The sequence below is a fragment of the Trachurus japonicus genome, chromosome 16 (genome assembly GCF_045865225.1).
Source record: "Trachurus japonicus isolate A0001 chromosome 16, Traja_1.0".
In the NCBI taxonomy this organism is placed as follows: domain Eukaryota; kingdom Metazoa; phylum Chordata; class Actinopteri; order Carangiformes; family Carangidae; genus Trachurus; species Trachurus japonicus.
Window position 1 is genome coordinate 2764237 of NC_140922.1, and position 9149 is coordinate 2773385.

The following is a 9149-nucleotide window of genomic DNA, read 5'->3' on the forward strand; positions in this document are numbered from 1 at the left end:
TCAGTCGCGCTCGAGCAGAGCCGGGGGGGGGGGGGAGTGTATTTCTATTACTGTGTGGAGATCTCCAACAACGGAGTCGGGAGAAAGCAAGTGGGACAGATCAGCCCAGTCTCTGAGCAGTGCACGTTTCACAGACAAGCCACAAAGCAGAATGGAAACAACATCACGCGGTTCAGCACAGCTGTGGGGGGGAGGGTGTCGGAACAGCGGTGTTTCGAAGTGGGGGTGTGTCGGAATGAAGAGCCGTCTCCGCAGCTTACATCACAAACTATCAGTTCTCCTGGAGCGGGAGTAAAGACCTGGTGAATTCTCATGGTGCCAGGGACTGCTGGTATCACCTTTGGCATTTTCTCCATCGCTTTCTCAACATCTTGACTTTTCACAAAGAACAGTTTCACTGTTGTGTTTGTCTCAGACAAAGCCTTGTACAACTCTGCTGCATCTGGGATGTCACGGCCCTTGGCCACCATCATATCAGCTGCTCTTTTTAAGGCTCCCCCAACACCATCTGGTGCTCCTTTCCCATGACTAGCCTCGAAAAAATTCCAAGAACCAGCCTTGAATCCTCTTCTGTCCAGTTCTGTGGTGAAAAGGAGGAAGTTGTCTCGTTGTCTGTACTGAGTACAGGGGCCATCACTTAAAAAGTGTAACACAGACACTTGTGGATGTTGGGCCTGAAGGTAATCCAGCACAGGATGTAGGAGCTACCATATTGCTGGAGGGCCTTTGTGTCTACTCATTTCCTTGACCGTTTTCTCCAGTTCTCTTTTCATTGCGGCTTGATTCTCAGTGATTAGTTTCTCAAGCACCCCGCGCAGTGTGTCAATTTTGCTGTTAACTTGTTTTTCCAGCCCACACTGCATGCGGTCCATCTTCGCATTGAGCGTGTTGAGTTCATTCATTAAAGCGGCGTTGCCGGTGCCGGTTCTCTCGGCGTCCTGATCTTGTGATCTCCTTGCTCGAGTTATCAGCCATAATCCAGAGAAAGGAAGCAAAGCAAAGCACCAATTCGACAGATCTTTGTGAAATTAGTTCGTTAGCTCCAAGAATATTTCATAAATTCCTAAAAAATTACAAACAGAGACGCTCATGCGGCCAAACACGCTCATGTGGCCATCTTGATGGTGGTATCCTATCCTAATGTTAAAGTGATGCTGTTTAAATCGCTTTATGTAGCTGTGGAAGAGCTCCACGAGGTCCTCTTGGGTGCCCTCCACAGATTTCTTAAACGTCACGACCGTTGAATTTTCTCCTTCTTTCTTTTTCTCCATCTCTTTCTCTTCTGTTACCCACTGGGTAAAAGAGGCATTTAAAGTGCTGTTATATGCACTCAAGATGGGGACACTCTTGTCCTTGCAGTGGACACACTCTCCATACATGCAGCTTTTGTTGGATGAGTTGCAGCACACCATCTCTACCAGCAGTCCCAATAAGTTTAAGCTGACTGAGCTTCACTGCCTGAAAGCTCAGATTTTCATGCAGTTTACACATGCATGTGTCTCGTTCAGAGATCGATGGATTAACAACCCAAAAAGGGCTAAGATAACAAAAAAGAGAATATGATATTTTTCGTTCTGGGTTTTCTGCTAAAAATCTTCTGTGGATATTTTGCAGTGTATCCATCAGGAACCTCTTCTGCATTTTGACCTTGTTCCTTGTCCCTGCAAATGTAACATAGTTAAAATAGTGAGTAAATCCAGCTAAATGTGGGATAAGCGCCCTCTGCTGTCTGTCTGTGTGTGTGTGTGTGTGTGTGTGTGTGTGTGTGTGTGTGTGTGTGTGTGTGTGCCTGCGTGCGTGCGTGCGTGCGTAAGTGCGTGCGTGCGTGTGTGTGTGTGTGACTGAAGAGCGTATGGGAAGAGGAATTATGGGAAATCCTCAGTAGCAATGAAGATTCAACCGAGAGGTAGCCTAACATGTCCCGAGTCTCGTGGGCAAAAACTTTGTTTACAGTTGTTCGAGTCATGTTAAAATTAATATTATAGTGTGTACATAAGTGCTGTGTGTTAGTGTTAATATTTCCATGCTCTCCACAACTGCAATGCTGTTTTTGTAGTTTTGTTGTCGACGGAAACGTGTAGCATGGAGCTAGCATTAGCTTAACACGATGCTGTTTTCTTCCGTAGAGATGTGCCCATGACAATGGAGAAAAATGTTACTCAACGCTCCTCTTTTTCTGTCATACAACCAGAGTCAACTGAGGATCAATAAATTGGCTGTTACTATCACGTCTGCTTCAAGTGTTTATTGCCTGCCCGAGAGGACATCAAACCAAGAGGGTTACACAAACACGTCCACTTGGGGCCCATATGGGCCTCACTTGGGCTAGTTGGACTTCAGCTGGGCATGGGCTCAGAGTGGGCTTTGTTGTTGGGACCCACATGGGCAACCCTTATGGGCAGTAGATGGGCTAAACTCAGCATGGGTAATAGGTGGGCTTCATCTGGGTGCCATTTCAAAATTAAAAATAAAAATTGTTAGACATAGATTCTGTTCTGTTATATTTTAACAGCCACTAGATACTTTTAATATAAATTTTGTTTTTACCCAAATTCTTCCCCCAATACATTTAAACGTTTTTAAATATACATTATCCAACACATGGATAATGGAGTGAATGGATATGGTGACAAAATACATTATCTTTCAGTAAGCAATACACACGTTCTGCGACATGCGGCATCCTCTAGCTTTTTTTTCTTATTTTTTTGTCCTGATCTCAAGCTGGGCATCGCGCTGCTGTACTGCAGGTGCAATGACATGCGGCGTCTTCGTGACTGCCCAGCTTGAGATCACGAGGCCGCCGCATGTCAGGTTCCCCGTGATTGGCCGAAGCCTCTTCAGTCCCTAGCAACCGTCTTCTTTGCCCAGCAACCCTGGTTTGCTGCCTTTGCTACCGACCATTGTTCTCTTTGCTGCCAGTGCTAAGGTCAAGACGTCAAGACCGTGTTTTGGACATTGGACAACAGACAGGTAAGAATCTGCCTCTTAGTATAATAAACAGGGAATGGGGGATTTCTTGTACTGCATGATATTAACCAAAGACTTTTTTCGGAGAGTTGTAGTTAAGAGAACAGAAACTAACTTTTTTTTTTTTTTTTTAAAGTTAGCTGTGTAGCTTTGGTAAGTTACCATTAATTAAACCCAGTTAAACCAGTTGAACATACGAGGCTAACGGGGCTAGCGCTAGCTAAATTTTAAAATAAAATAGATTTTGTACATATATAGGCCGCACCTGAATATAAGCCGCAGGTTTTTCGTGTTGTAACTAGGGCTGGGACTCTAACGCGTTAATTACGATTAATTAATTACACAAAAATTAACGCGTTAAAAAAATTAACGCATTTTAATCGCACTTATTTAAAAAAATTGAAATTTTTATTTTATTTTTTTCTCACGTGTGTCTACGTGCGGTGCGCCCGCACCAGCCCCCCTGTAACGCTCTCAGCAGCCACGCCGATTTTTCCCAGTGGCCACCCGTGGTACTGCAACAAAAAATCCCATAAGAAAGGAAGAAAAGGATTTTTCCCATAGACCGCAATAGTAAAAGAGAAGCCTGTAAAACTGTTCACATGACACCTCCAGCTGTAACCTCCGTTAATTACTAATCTCTGTATTCTATATTTTTAAGTTATGGACTTTTTATCCGTCAAAATGTTTTCTAACGGTCAGAAAAGCCACAGAAAAGTCTCATTTCTGAACGTGACGTCACGGCTGTGTCCGTGCACTCGCAGTGCGCAGTCATTTGTGTCTCGGGACCAGAGATGGCAAAAGTACCCAGATTCTTTACTCGAGTAGAAGTAAAAGTACCTGTGTAAAAAACGACTTAAGTAAAAGTGAAAGTACTGATCCAAATCTCTACTCAAGTAAAAGTAAAAAGTACAGGCTTTGAAATTTACTCAAAAGTATTACTAAAAGTAAAAAGTATTTCTATTGCACGATTCACTGCAAAGCAAATAACAACACGATAATTTATCTTGAATCCATTTCATCAATGTTATCGTTTGAACAAACATTGTTCACATAGCCTAAGTTTACCTGCCGGACACAAGATGTATCCTAATCTACTTCACTATTAGGCTATCTGGTACAAAACATACTTAGGAGGGTTATTATTTATGGCCCTCTTCCACTAGCGCGACTCGGCTCGACACGTCTCTATTCGTTTTTTGTTGTTGTTTTTTTTGGCTTTTCCACTAGTACTCAAGCGCAACGTCCAACACGAGAATCAAACCCGCTAATTTTGATCTGATGTGTATATAAAAAAAGTAACAAGCCTTTTGGGGAAATGTAAGGAGTAGAAAGTACCGATATTTGCGTTAAAAATTTACTGAGGAAAAGTAAAAAGTTGTCAGAAAAATAAATACTTCTAAAAGTACAAAGTACCTGACAATTCTACTTAAGTACAGTACAGTACACTTGCCATCACTGCTCGGGACCGAGGATGCCTGAAACTAATGAGACTCTGTCCAGCGAAAAAATCACTCAGAAAAGTGGAAAACACGGCTCAAAGGTGAGTTTTTGTTTGGTCACATCGAGTTAATTTAACTTTATGATAGTTAATGTCTGTTATTAGTCTCTTGTCAACTCGTATTCTTAAACGTAACGTTTTAATTGATGAGATCGCCTCGTAATGACTGCTTTTACTGACGTGAAACCCGGACTGTTTTACATTACTTTCCCTGTAAAACTCATATTTTTCAGTAATTTTAGCTTGATAAGTCATTTATGCTGTCTGTGTGTGTGTGTGTGTGTCTGTGTGTCAACAGTGTCTCATCGCGGCTGATGTCCAACACCTGTTGCTCCGTTCACAACGTCCACATTCATTTATTTTTACGGTTTAATTAATGCCAGGCTGGTAAAATGTAAACCGAGACATCTCCTCCATGGTCGGTGTGTGTCGTGTGTGTGTCCTGACGGTGCAGCTGCTCCCCGTCTTCCACCGGGGCCGGAGGAAGAACCGTGGACGTCCTCCTCATCCTCCTCACCGTCGTCAGTGTGTGTTTGTTCAGTGTCAGTATGCTAAATGATCACTTAAACTCATAATCATATTATTAAATTGTTCGGAAAAAAACAAACATGCTTGTGACTTTTTTCTGCTTCTACCAAATCCAACATCTGCAACTGTGTCTGAGGCATCGTGTTTAATTAAAATGTCTGGTTCTGTAACAGCTGTATTAGTGGACACTGATATTCTGCGTGTTGTGGAAATATTGTAAGGTTAAACTGTTGAATTACAAAGAGTCTCATCCACCTGAAGCTTAATGATGATGATGAAACTATGAACACAGCCAGTACAGACAATTATTAAAAGGAAGATGCATTTGCCAAAGAGCTCTAACTTTCTTTAATCACAGTGTGATTTATAAAAACAAAACACGTGTGACTAAGTTTATAATACCTCCACCAACATCCTGTAAATACAACTGGTGAACTGTGCAGCAAGTTAAATATACTATTCAATATAAAAGAATATCTTATTTGAGGTGTTCTGGGGTCATCTCTGTCATGTTTAACAAAAATACAGTTAATTATGATTTATTTTCCATTGTGATTTAAGCTTACAGGTTCGGACTAACTCATTTTCAGTGTAACATCATATATTAATTAACTGTCAAAACGATTTAATGATCAGAGAGACAATTCCTTTAATAGCGTATTTTTTTTCCCAAAAACATTTTGCACTGGTTGGGCTTAGACAATGAAGCAAGGAGTTGGTTAAGTTTAGTAAAAAGACCAGGTAGAGGCTAGACAGGCAGACTAGTCCCTGTCTGCGCTTCTGTGCAAAGCGCTTGCGCGGTTCTAGGAAGCTCAGTCAGTAAATCTTAAAGCTTTTTTTTATTTTTTTATTTTTTTAAATCTTAAGCAATGTTGTCTTTTCCCTCTATTTTCTCCTCAGAGTACACCAGAATGCCTCATTTATGTGTTAAGAATCACCTTTTTTTTTTCTGGGGAGTACCCCAGACCCCCCTACAGCTCTTTACTTCACATGTATGGTGTGTGTTTCAGTGAGTGAGTGAAAGAGGGAGAGAGACACTACTACATTGGACAGTAAATCCGTATGCATACTCTGTACAGCAACAATGTAATAATAACAATAATAATAATAATTAAAGCCGCAAGCGGCGATGACGGGCCCTCGCTCGCCCATGCCACCGCGGGGCCTGAGGCATGTCGGGGCTGCAATGCTTCGTTCATCCACCAGGTGGCGCTAAGCAGTTGTGGGTGGGTGCGTTCAGGGGCGGCCCCTCATCACTCATGTGAAGTTTGGAGTGAATCGGACAAAGCATGAAGGAATTATGAGCAGTTAAAGGTTCGTCCACCAGGGGGCTGTAATGGGATGCGTGCAGGTGTGTTCAGGGTCAGTCCCTCATCACACATGTGAAGTTTCGTGGAAATCGGACAATGTTGATGTAAAATATGCCACTTCCTGTTTCCACTAGGGGGCGAATGAGTGAGATCGCATATGAGTACATAGAAACGTTGAGGTTGTGACCCTGGACCTGTGTACCAATTTTTATGTTGATAGGAGTTCAATAAAGCCATCCAAAGGGCAAACGTATTGTCATGGTGAGGAATTGTCGCCGCGCCCCCACACGGACGCCATTACTCGTAGCTTCACAGCGTTCATGATGGAGCTTCACCAACTGGTTCTGCATGTATTAGAAGTGGAATGAAGTTGATGGGGCAAAGAATGTACATTTTCCAAATTTTAGTACACTTCCTGTTACCACCGGGGGGCGCTATGAGTTACGTGGGAAGTTAATATATCGGGACGTTCAGGGCGGAGCCATCATCATGTCCAGCAAGTTTGAAGTTGATTGGATGAAGTATGTGGGCGTGAGAGCCACTCGTATGGACATGGCGAGCACGCCAAAGTGAATTGAGCGCTGGCAGCCACGCCCTTGTACCTACGGACTCACGGAGCACAAGATAAGCTCAGCGAGGTCTGGAGATGTGGTATACCTAATTTGAACTTGATCGGGCGAACGCTCTGGGAGGAGTTAATTTTAGGCGGGAAAAATCTACACCAAAATGGCCGACTTCCTGTTGGGTTTAGGGCGTGGCTCCAATTCAATTTTTTGTATGTTTGGGTATGATACACGTGTGTGTCGAGTTTTGTATGTGTTCGACAAAGTAAGCGAAATTTGTCTATGAAGAATTTCGGAAAAACTTCAAGGGGGCGCTATTGAGGCATTTAGCCACGCCCATAGGAAACGACTCTATCTGCTGAAAGAGCTCGCCATTCTTGACCCGTGTATGAAATTTCGTGAGGACACGACTTCGTTAAAGCCACGAAAAAGGCAAACGTAATTGTACGATAAAAAATCGCCAGTCGCCGCGGCGGCACACGGACGCCGTTCGTCGTATCTTCACAGCGTTCATAATGTAGCTTCAGCAACTGGTTCTGCATGTATTAGAAGTGGAATGAAGTTGATCGGGTGAAGTATAGATTTTTAATGAATTTTTGCGTACTTCCTGTTACCACCGGGGGGCGCTATGAGCCAGGCAGGAAGTCGATACATCAAAACGTTCAGGGCGGAGCCAACGTCATGTCCTTTGAATTTCAAGTGGCTACGACGAAGTATGTGCGCGTAATAGGCAAACGTAATTTTACGACAAAAAATCGTCAGTCGCCGCGGCGGCACACGGACGCCGTTCGTCGTATCTTCAAAGCGTTCATAATGTAGCTTCAGCAGCTGGTTCAGCATGTACTAGAAGTGGAACAAAGTCGATTTAGTGAACTACGTATTTTTAACGAATTTTTGTACGTTTCCTGTTACCACCGGGGGGCGCTATGAGCGACGTCGGCAAATAATATGTCGGATCGTTCAGGGTCTCGCCATAGATTTTTGCACCAAGTTTGAAGCGTCTACGATCAAGTATGTGGGCATGAGAGCCGTTCGTATTTACATGGCGAGCACCGAAACAGTCGCCAAACTTCGGGGCACGCCAGAGGCCAAGCGCTTTGAGCTACAGACCTGCGGAGCACAAGATAAGCTCAGCTAGGTCTGACGATGTTCTGAACCCAATTTGGAGCCGATCGGGCGTAACCCCTCGGACGAGTTCGTTTTGCGTAAACGAACTTTGAACCAAAATGGCCGACTTCCTGTTGGGTTTCGGGCTTCGCTATAGGAGGATTTTTTGTTCATCTCGCATTGATAAATATGTGTGCCGATTTTGGTCCGCTTTCGTTAACGTCATTTTTTTCCCTATGGGTTTTTGGCAAAATTGTAGGGGGCGCTATTTAGCCATTTCGCGTCGACCATGTGCGACCACTCAAAAATATCGTTTTTCGGATCCGGCCGGACACCCATGCAAAAGTAGACGCATTTTCGCCTTTGGGAAAGGGGTCAAAATGGCGTTTTAAGGGTGTGGGAATAATAATAATAATAATAATAATAATAAACAGCGCGATTTCAATAGGGCTTTCGCTGGGCGACTTGCAGTCGCCGCTCGGGCCCTAATAATAATAATAATGTATTAGACTACATTTGTATAGCACATTCCTAATAGGCCCACTACAAGGTCTCGCCCCACCTGTATGAACCAGTTAGCTATGCCACTGGTACAGCCTATAAAATAACTACTAGCTACTAGGGGTCCAAAGTGATGAATGGCTTTTTGTCAGTAATATGAACACTAATAAGTAATATGAACCCCCCCCCCCGGACCTCACCAATTTCAAAACCCTGGCTACGGCCCTGGTGTGTGTGTGTGTGCCTGTCAGTCAGTCAGCACTGCGTGTAGCGTCAGAGCGGTGAAGTGAAACAATAACCTGCAGATGACGTGAGTTGACATGAACTGTGAGTCAGAGCAATAAGACTTTACAGGACAATTCCAGGCAAATTCCACCTGGGGCTCTAGTTTCCTAATATTTTAGCTATAACAGAATGAACCTGTGGATTTTCTTTTTAATGTCTCCTGTTCAGCAGTAGTTCTGTCTGTCCCTGCATCGCCACAACAGCGCATAATTGGAGCGGACGGATCTTAGACTGTTTAGGCCAAGGGGGTGGATCGGACTACACGCAGGCGTAGCTCACAGTCGGCCATATGAGGACGGGCAACTTGCTCTGACTCTGGCTGCAGTTACAGTCTGGTTGACATGACAGGGACCCACACCCTAACTCATCAAACGCCATCAGTCA